General features: G+C 56.9%; 1 long non-coding RNA gene across 1 annotated transcript; it reads left to right on the top strand.

The window, feature by feature from the left end:
• The first annotated feature begins 6,919 nt into the window (after positions 1–6,919).
• On the top strand, positions 6,920–8,811 carry LOC132251312 (uncharacterized). Its single transcript, XR_009463297.1, has 2 exons — positions 6,920–7,392; positions 7,471–8,811. It is a non-coding gene; the product is annotated as an uncharacterized LOC132251312 (long non-coding RNA).
• Positions 8,812–9,162: the final 351 nt, after the last annotated feature.

Raw genomic sequence — 9,162 nt, 5'->3', positions numbered from 1 at the left:
TGCAACGGGTCACTGTGGGCACTCAGACAGGTGTGCGGGGCCTGCAGCGGGCCCCTAGGAACAGCCAAGTCACCATGGGTGACAGGTGAGTACGTGCTTCTGCTTTGACAGGGTCAGCAGACAACGCACCAGCGGGTGCCATTCCTTTGCCCTGCTCCTACGGTAACCCCTCCAGTGACTGCAGCTCTTGCCTCTGACTGCTGGTCCAAAAGTCATGGCCTGCCCCTTTGCTTGGAGGATCCCAGTGGCCCAGACCCCACTGCCTTTGTATTCTCCCTCTCTGTGCCTGGGTCAGTTGTTGAGCCCTTTGATCTCTGCAAGCTTTCGCACTTGTTAGCCCTGCAGCCCCTGTGACCCTGTCCGACCTGCCAGCGTCTGTCAGCCTCTCCTAGTCTCATCCTTCCTCTGAAGGCCTCCCCTGAAATCCCTTGTCCTGTCCCAGTCTGCAGCAGGTCTGCACCCCTGTTTCCCAGGTCCCTTTAGAGAGTTGCAGGGGAGGGGGGAGAATGCTTCCTTGCCCCCTGCTCTGTGCTTCTCTCAGCTTTAAGCTTTTTATGTGTTTCAGTTCCCTTTTTCGCCCCTCCTTTGTGCAGCTCGTGTCTCCTGTATATGTTCGGTGCTGGTGTAAGCCAGGGGCTGGCAACTCTTTGGGTCTGTGGGCCACAAAGGCAGTTCTGGGGAGGTGCGGCGGGCTGGTCAGCACCCTTCACCCCAAGTAGCCCAGATCCCATGTGCCCTACGGCTCTTCCCCCTACTGCCAACAGTGCACAGCCTGAGCCCCTACCCCAGTCTGCCCCGCACCTGCTCTGGACTCGACCTGGCCAGAGTGGGCCAGCTGCAACGTGTGTGCATAGCCCTGGCCCACTGTGCCCCTGCTCCAGACTGCCTGCCACACAGAGCAGTGGCAACAGCTGCTGCTCAGCGTGGGGGAAACGCGGCCCCTCATCACGGTGGCCAGGCTCTTCTTGCTGCAGCTGCCTGGAGTCGACACCTGGGCTGCCCTGGGGCTCCTCTCCACCACCATGACCACTGCTTCTGGGCCGTCCAGCAGACTGCAGTGGCAGTGCAGGGGAGCTGCAGGGCAGTTGTGCTCCAAGTGGTTGCAGCCAGAAGGGCCTGGCAGCCGTGAAGGGAGTGGAGCCACTTTTCCCTCACGCTGAGCAGCAGCTTCTGCTCAGCCCTCACTGCTACAGCCGCTGCTCAGCATGGGTGGGTGAGTCTGGAGGAGGTGCAGGGCAGTCCGGGGTTGGGGCTCTGTGCATGGGTTCAGGCTGGGCTGGAGCTGGTCTGCTCTGCTGGGCCTAGTCCAGAGCGGGTGAGGGGCAGACCGGGTCAGAGCTATGCTTGTGGGTCCCTGCCAGTAGCTTGGGGTGGGCCAGTGGTGGCAGCGACTGGAAGGAGCCGTCTTTGCCTGTGCAGCCTATACAGACAGTCCAGCTGCAGCCCTGCTGTGTGCTCAGGGGTGGTGGGACAGAGCCCAGGCCAGACAGGACCTGGGCCAGAGGGGACTGAGGTACCTGTTGTAGGCCAGACAGGGACAGAGTCCCTCCATAGCCCAGATCTGCCCACGCTGCTCATGGTGTTTCAGACTGAGCCGCTTCTGGGAGCAGAGGATCTGGAAGTAGGAGTAATGTCACAGTCATGCCAACTCTTGCAAAACCATCATGAGACTCGGGATTTCAAAGTCAAAATACCTCTGGCTCATGGTATCCTGATCCAACCCTCAGGTCTCCGGGTTTTCCCAACGGGGAAGTGGAAGGAAAGGGGTGGGGGAGAAGGATGGGGCAGAGGGGAGATTGAGCCCCCCCGGTGAGGGAGGAGCAGGAGCAGGGGTGAATGTGGCCTGTGGCTGGGGTCAGTTGTCCAGAGGCACGGGGCTGGGGGGCGCGGCTCCGCATGGGACACCCCCCTCCATGGGAGGCCTCGGTCGGATGTAACTCGGGCAGGGGATCCCGGCCGGGGAGCGCAGCCTCGTGTTCCCATTGGGCGCTATGAAGAGCGCCGCGATTGGCTGCGAGGGTAGTGTGGGCGGGGTGAGTGAGGCCCGGAGGCGGGGGCGGGGCGAAGCCCGCGTGCCCCGCCTCTAGTCCCGTGCTCCCGGCTCAGTCTTAGGTGCGTGGTTGGTGGCAAGATTGGCGCGGGATTTGAAAAGGAACTGAGATGAAAACCCGTTGTTGTTGGTAAGAACTGCGAGACCACTGCAATTTAAGCGGACAGCTGCGGATCCTCGGTGTAAAATACTCAGTTTGAGAACAGCGTTTGGAGCTGACGGGTTATTGGGAAGAACTGGAACCGGTGGCGGGTCTGAGAGAGATGCCAAGGGGGCGCGCAGAATACAGCCCTGACAGTCACAGCCCTCCTGCGGCTCCTTGTCCATCAAAGGGCACATCTAGCTGTAGGTAGTTACCGTGTCATTATATTTGCTTCTTGATGCATATTCATATGTTTATTTCACATACACGATAAGTATGTTGTGCACCCATATAAAGTATTAAAATGTTTTTGAATCCCACCCCCAAGAAAACTTCTCAGTGTCGCCCTCCTGCCCTTTAAGCCAGGCATAGCAGCCTGGAGATAAAGGCAAAGAAGTGGGCCGGGGGGACCCCAGTAAGTGCTATCCTTCTATGCTTCAGCCCCCACATTTTCCAGCGGTGCCCCTCGCTCCTGACCCGCAGGCCCCCCTTGTTCCCAGCAATGCCCCTCCTGACCCGCAGCCCCCCTGTTCCCCATGGTACCCCTCACTCTAAACCTACAGCCCCGCATTTCTCACGGGTGCCCCTCACTCCCGCCCGACTCTCAGCCCCACTTGTACCCGCAGAGACCCCTGCTATTTCAGCCCTGCACTCCTCTCACATGAAAACCCCACTTCTGTCAATGCCCTGCAGTCCCAACCCTCAGCTCCTTGTGCCCCACGGCCTGGACTGCTCCCCTCGCCACAGAGACCTCACTCCTGCCCTACAGCCCTGCAGTGCTCCTGTCCCGGGTTCTCCCCTTCCCCAGTCCCTGCTGCGGCCCCTGCTCTGCCCAGTTCCCAGCCCCACAAGAGCGATGGGAGGGCCCCTACTACAGCCATGTGTTGGGCATTGCTGCTGAGCCTGTAGCCCATGATCGGAGTGTGGGATGGGCCCCCTTCCCCTGATGCTCACCCCTCAGGACCGCATCATAGCGGGGAGCAGGCAAGAGAGTATCACCTGCATTGTGTGGTCAGCCTAGCCAATGAATTTCTCAACTGTCTGCGCCACGTAGACGACATCCATCATTTCGGAGAAGTTGGCAGCTATGGCAGTCCACGAGCAGCTGGGGAGCCAGAGGTAGGGTGTTGGAGGTGCTCGTGGGCGTCTGTGGAGCAGAAGTGGAGGTGTGACTAGCACAGTGACACATGAGCAGTCAGTGTGAGCCCAAGAGCAATGTCGCACGCCCATCCCCAGTTGAATTGTGACAGATGCTCCAGCTCCAAGGACAGACGCTGCAATGCCCCCTCCAGTGACAGCTCCACCGGCCAACCAGGGAACATGTTTTCAGGCTTCTGCTTCGCCCTGGGGAAAAGCAGGGCCGATGACCTCCGGGGCGCAGTGCCCACTCACCAGCACGGAGGTGTAGAGCATACAGGTGTTGTTGGTGCGCGGGGACTTGGGGTAGTCGCCCTTCTCCCTGCGGCCTGTGCGGTCACAGCATTGTAATGCCTGCTTCTCTGCCAAGGAACCCCTGCTCATGGCCACTGAGGTGTAGGGCTAGTGCAGGCAGGACTGGGATGCAGCGATGCCAGCTGAGGTGCGGGGCCACCTGCCGGCGGAGGGGAGAGGTGTGTGCACAGAGAGCAGGTGCCTGGCCACTCAGGCCAGCATGTACCACTTTGAATGCACACGTGCCATTTCCAGGGCCTGCGCAGGCCCCTTGCACGAGCCCTTGTTGCCTGATTTCCCTGCATGCTCCTCTATACTCTTCACCACCCCTGTAGGATGGAAAGGATGCCCCAGGATCATTTCTCAACCCGCCTGGACACCTGTTTCTGGTACAGGGACATGCTGCCGCCATCCCACTCTAGCCTGTCCTGCACTCTTCACTTTACCTACCTCTGAGATCCTGCATTGGGAGCTCGTCGAGCCTCTCTCTGTATGTGCCTGATTCCCAGGCACTACAACCACCAGCATCAGGTGCCGGGGAACAGAGCAGTCCACGGACCCGGTGCCCCTTGCTTTGGCTCGCGGACAAGCCTGGCGGCAAAAGTAACGCAATCTGCCCGTGGCCAAGGGCGAGCGGAACGCAGTGCGCATGCACGGTCACAACCCAACAGCTGTCCCCAAAGCCTCCCTGAAGGGCTGCTCTGTCTTAGCTGACTCCGCTCTGCTCCCCTCACAGCTGCCCTGGCCCTGCAGCCATCAGCGAGGGTAGCAGGGCCTCTGGGAGGGCGCTGCTCAGAGCCCTTCCCAGCAGCCTCTGCCACTGCCTCTCCTGTGGGGTGGAGCAGAGCACCTGTGCCCATGGCCCAGCCATGACTCTCAGCTCCCGGGGCTCTGCCCTCACTCGAGCTGCCCCAAGGGAAACCAGTATGATGGCAGGGCCCAGCCCTTGGGTCCCAGTCGCTGCAGGGAGGACGTCTGACATAGATGCATAGATTTCATAGACATTAGGGGTTGGAAGGGACTTTGTGAGATCATCGAGTCCAGCCCCCTGCCATAGGCAGGAAGTCAGCTGGGATCCAGTGATCCCAGCAAGAAAAATATCCAGATGTTTTTTGAAGGAGTCCAGAGTAGGTGCTTCTACCTCCTCTGGTGGGGAGTCTGTTCCAGACCCTGGATGCATGCACCGTAAAATACTTTTTTCTTATGTCTAGACTAAATCAACCTTCCTGGAGTTTATAGCCATTAGATCTTGTTTTCCCTTGGGGAGCACTGGTGAACAGCTGTTCTTCCAGGTCCTGATGTACCTCTCTTATATAACTGCAGGCTGCTACCAAGTCCCCCCTGAGCCTTCTCTTTTTCAGACTAAAGAGTCCCAAATCCCTCAGCCTCTCCTTGTATGGCCTGCCCCCCAGGCCTTGGATCATATGAGTGGCTCTTCTCTGAACTCTCTCAAGCTTTTCCATATCCCTCCTGAAGTGGCAGCCCCAAAACTGGGTGCAGTACTCCAGCTGCAGCTTCACCAAGGCTGAGTAAAGTGGGAGGATGACATCCCTGGTTTTGCTTGAGATGCATCGGTGGATGCACGCCAGAGTTTGGTTTGCCAAATTTTGGCTGCGTGAGCCTTTGGGCGAGCTCTCTGTAACTCAGAGATGGATCTCTGCCCTTGATGCTGTTGCACTTCTGCAGCAGTCGGGTAGAAGGTGGACAACCCTGTAAGCAACGTGTGTATCACCACCACTTGGATTATAAAAGGCCATGGATCTGGTTGGTGGTCTTGCGCAGTGCAGCCGCCCTGTAATCAGGGTCCAGGCCAGCTGTCAGACCTTGCTGCCAATAGCACAGCCTTCTGTAAGCAAGGTGCATGCTGTCTCCTAACACACTAGGACAGGCGATATGAATGTGTATAGCACTGGATGTCCTGTAATTAGGAGACCAAGTCCATTGCCTTGGCCAGCCAGTCGGAGAGGTGCCCCTGTAAGCAGGGTGGGCATAGCCTTCTTCCACTGGCTGGAGAGAGATGGAGCAGTCTGCTGTGTTGTGCAGCAGGACGGCCTTGCGGACAGGAGCCGAGTCTCGTTGGACAGCAAACTCTTCAGAACCCAGAGCCTGATGCCCTTCCCGTGGTTGGGTTGAAGCCTGTGGCCTCCTCACCTTTCCCTGTGTCCAGGCATCTGTTCTTCATCCTGCATCTATGCCTGGTACTCCACATCCAGACCCCTGGGCCAGCCTGTAACGAAGGTGCGAGTCCCATGCATCCTGTTGGACAGCTAGGTTTTGCAGAGCTGTGGACCACCCTGTCAGCAGGGTCTGGGTCTCAACGTACTTTTAGGGACGGCTGTGTCCTTTGGCTGGCTGAGGGCTCTCCATTTCAGCAGGGCTCCGGGACTTCCTTTTTGCCTGCTGCGGGCAGTCTGGCTGGTCAGACTTAGTGACCTTCCTGTAACTCAGGGCCAGGTCTCTGCTCCTCTGTTCTGCTCCTCCTGGCACTATGAGATGCCCCCCGCCCCTGCACCCTGTAAACAGGGCTGCACCCCCAACCCCTCTGACCTTGGGGCAGGAGGCCTCCTTTAGCCCTTTGGGCTCTCTGTAAGGAGGGTGCTGGTCTCAGCCATCTTGCTCCCTGGGAATGGAGGAGGATTTTCCAGTGTAAGGCTCGAGGTCAAGTGGTTTGCAGCATGATGTTCCTTTCTGGCCTGGGAACACTTTTTCCCCTTGTCAGAGTGTGCAGAGTGAGCGAGAGAGAGGAGTGCCTGGGAACAAAAGTGTTTGTTATTTTCTTCTTGTTCTTAAAATCACTGCAGCGTACTTTATTTTCTTCCCAGTGCTGGGAAAGGGGCAAGATGCATCCTCGTAGCCTTCTCCTCCCACCTCCGTACCTAGGGGGATAAGCAGCGGTATAGATTTCCGGGTCTTTTGGCCTCAGGGAGTGTTAGGGCCCCCACCTCTAATACTTTTGGGCACATGGCCTCCCTGTATCTTAGGGGACAGGTCTTAGGCCCCCTCATTTTGGGTTCTCTTGGGCTTTGGTAGCTCACATGCATGATTATGGCTCTCCTCCTTAAGGGCGGGCTCTGTATTCCCTACCTGAGTCCCTGCAGACAAGTGCCCTGGCACTTGTCCACCTGTTTTTCTGCACCCCTGGCCTGCAGCCTGTAAGCAGGGTCCAGGTCCCCTTGATTCTCCAGGGCGGGTCTCGTTCCACTTGGTGAGGCTGGCCAGAGACGATGCCTGTAGGCAACAGGGAAGGCTGCAGGCTTCTGGAGGACACTGAGTGCGCTGGGACCCTGAGGCTTGGCGACCTTCCTGTAACTCAGGGCCAGGTCTCTGCTCCTCTGTTCTGCTACTCCTGGCACTAGGAGATGCGCCCCCTGCACCCTGTAAACAGGGCTGCACCCCCACCCCCTCTGACCTTGGGGCAGGAGGCCTCCTTTAGCCCTTTGGGCTCTGTGGCTTCCATGGTGGGAGGCTGATCTGATGTCGTGGCCCGTATGTCCCCAGACATGGGGCAGCTTTGACCCCTGATCAAGACCACCTGAGGCACCTGTCAGCTGGCATTCAGGTCTCTGCAGGTTTTCTCTGGGCTTCATGCCCTAGCTGCCGCCAGCTGTGTGGAGGGAGCACCACCTTGTAAGCAGGGTTTCTGGTGTTGGCGGTCACCGTTCACGGTGCCGCCCTAGCAGTTCTGTCCAGAGTCCCGGCTCGTTGCGCTCGGCTTCTGGCTGCCCGGGATGTCAGCAGCCCAGGCTGGAGACATCTGCCACGGTTCCAGGTAAGGCTACGGAGAGACAGAGGTTGGGTCCTATACTCTGATTTCTGACGTGCTGACAGTGTCTCTTTGGTTTTTAAGGTCGTGCAGAAGACAGCAGATGAGCAACCCGAGGAAGGAAGAAACCCTCGCCTGACCAGCAGGAGGGAAAGGCAAGGGAGTTTGGACACGGTGTCTGTCCTCTGCAAGTTACTTCCCCAGGTTGTCGACCTTGTGATTAGCGCTTGTGGAAGGTGGGAGCACCGGGGCAGCCGCACACACAGGATTTGTGTCTTAGGTCCTGCTGTTGTCATACGCGGGTAACTGCTCGGGCGGTAGTCACCCTCAGTTAGTATACTGGAGGCATGTCGCATCCCCCTTGTTCTTCAAGGACACCAAGGTCGAGCATATCATGGGCAATGGAGCTACAGTCTTGTAGCGGGGTGTGCAGTTCGTTGCCAGCCATCTCCAGGTCTGTTTTGTGTACTCTTGCAGGTCCCTGAAGGGCAGCTGGAGAGGAAGGAACGGAAGCTGGAGAAGACAGCCCGGGAACAAGAAGTGTGGGTCGGGGTGGGCAGGAGGAAGGGGAATGTTTAATGTCTGCTCAGAGAAGGACAGATGGAAGCTGTTGAGTGCATCTACACTTTCGCACACCCTTTAGGAGCAAGCAGCCGCAGGCTTCATGTTGCACCGTGCACTCAGTCTTGGGTTGGCCCCAATTGTGTGCAGGGCGGTTGAGTTTTTGTACTAGTTGCGTGTCTTGATATGGAGCAGTCAAGGGTTTTGCAGGTTGTTTGGCTTTGCCTAGTTATGCAGTGGATCGGAATAGATGTGCGATCAAAGGGTGAAGGGTTTTCTCGGTTGGGTTGTTGAGCGGTTCTCTGTGTTAGCGTAGAAGTGCAGGTTTGTGCTCGGTTCTGTTTGTGGCTTGGCTGTAGCTTGCTTAGGCTGTAGGTTGCGGGGCCAACTGGGGCTGTTTGTGGTGAACTTTGTTTGCGTCTGTCAATTAAGACTCCACGGGTGTTTGAAAGTGTTTAATCTCCAGCTCCACGGCCAGCGAGGATGAAGAAGTTGTCTTGTGTCCAAAGGATCCTAAAGGTAGTTGGCGCGGTCAACGTCAAACCGCAAGAAGCCAGCTGAGCTAAGATGTGCACAATTGAACAACAAACGGCCTATGAAATCTCACCTCGTATCTCGTGCTTTTCTATGCTGTGAAGATTTGGCCATGGGCCTTTCGTGTTGAGAGCTGGCTGATGATGAACATTTTCAGTGTGTCTGCTGATCCGACCTGTGTTCTTACTTGGGCAATGCAAATATTTCCCCTTCTGTTTGACCAGTGGTGAAAGAATGTGTAACACATGGTTCCTAATCTTCAGTTGACAATTGTTAATGCACTTTTTTTTTTTTTTTGAAGAAATAAAATATCAGGTCCGTTGAAGTTGTGATGCTTTGTATAATTTGGTGGAGTTCAGCAGTTCCTTCTCTAAAAAGTAAAAATGGTCCCAATAGAAATAAAATGCTTGTTTCAGACCTTCTTCTCTGAACGCCTTTAGTACAAATCTTGCTATTCCTAATGGCAGGGTGGGGGCTTTTTCTCTAAGGGCTGGGTCCCGGCGGTGGGAAGCTGCATTGTCATGGTTGCAACAAGAAGAACGACTGTGTGCATCCCCAGTTGCCTCCAGGTTTTCCTGAGTCCCTTGAGTCCAGCTGTGGTTCTGCCCCCCTTGCCTGTTTCATGTCCTGTCTGCAGGCTTTTAGCCAGCTCTGGCCATGTTATCCCTGAGGGGCTGTTCA

This window comes from Alligator mississippiensis, chromosome 7 (genome assembly GCF_030867095.1).
Source record: "Alligator mississippiensis isolate rAllMis1 chromosome 7, rAllMis1, whole genome shotgun sequence".
Taxonomy (NCBI): Eukaryota; Metazoa; Chordata; order Crocodylia; family Alligatoridae; genus Alligator; species Alligator mississippiensis.
The sequence above is the reverse complement of the archived record's forward strand: the minus strand, read 5'-3'. Positions and strand labels throughout refer to the sequence as shown.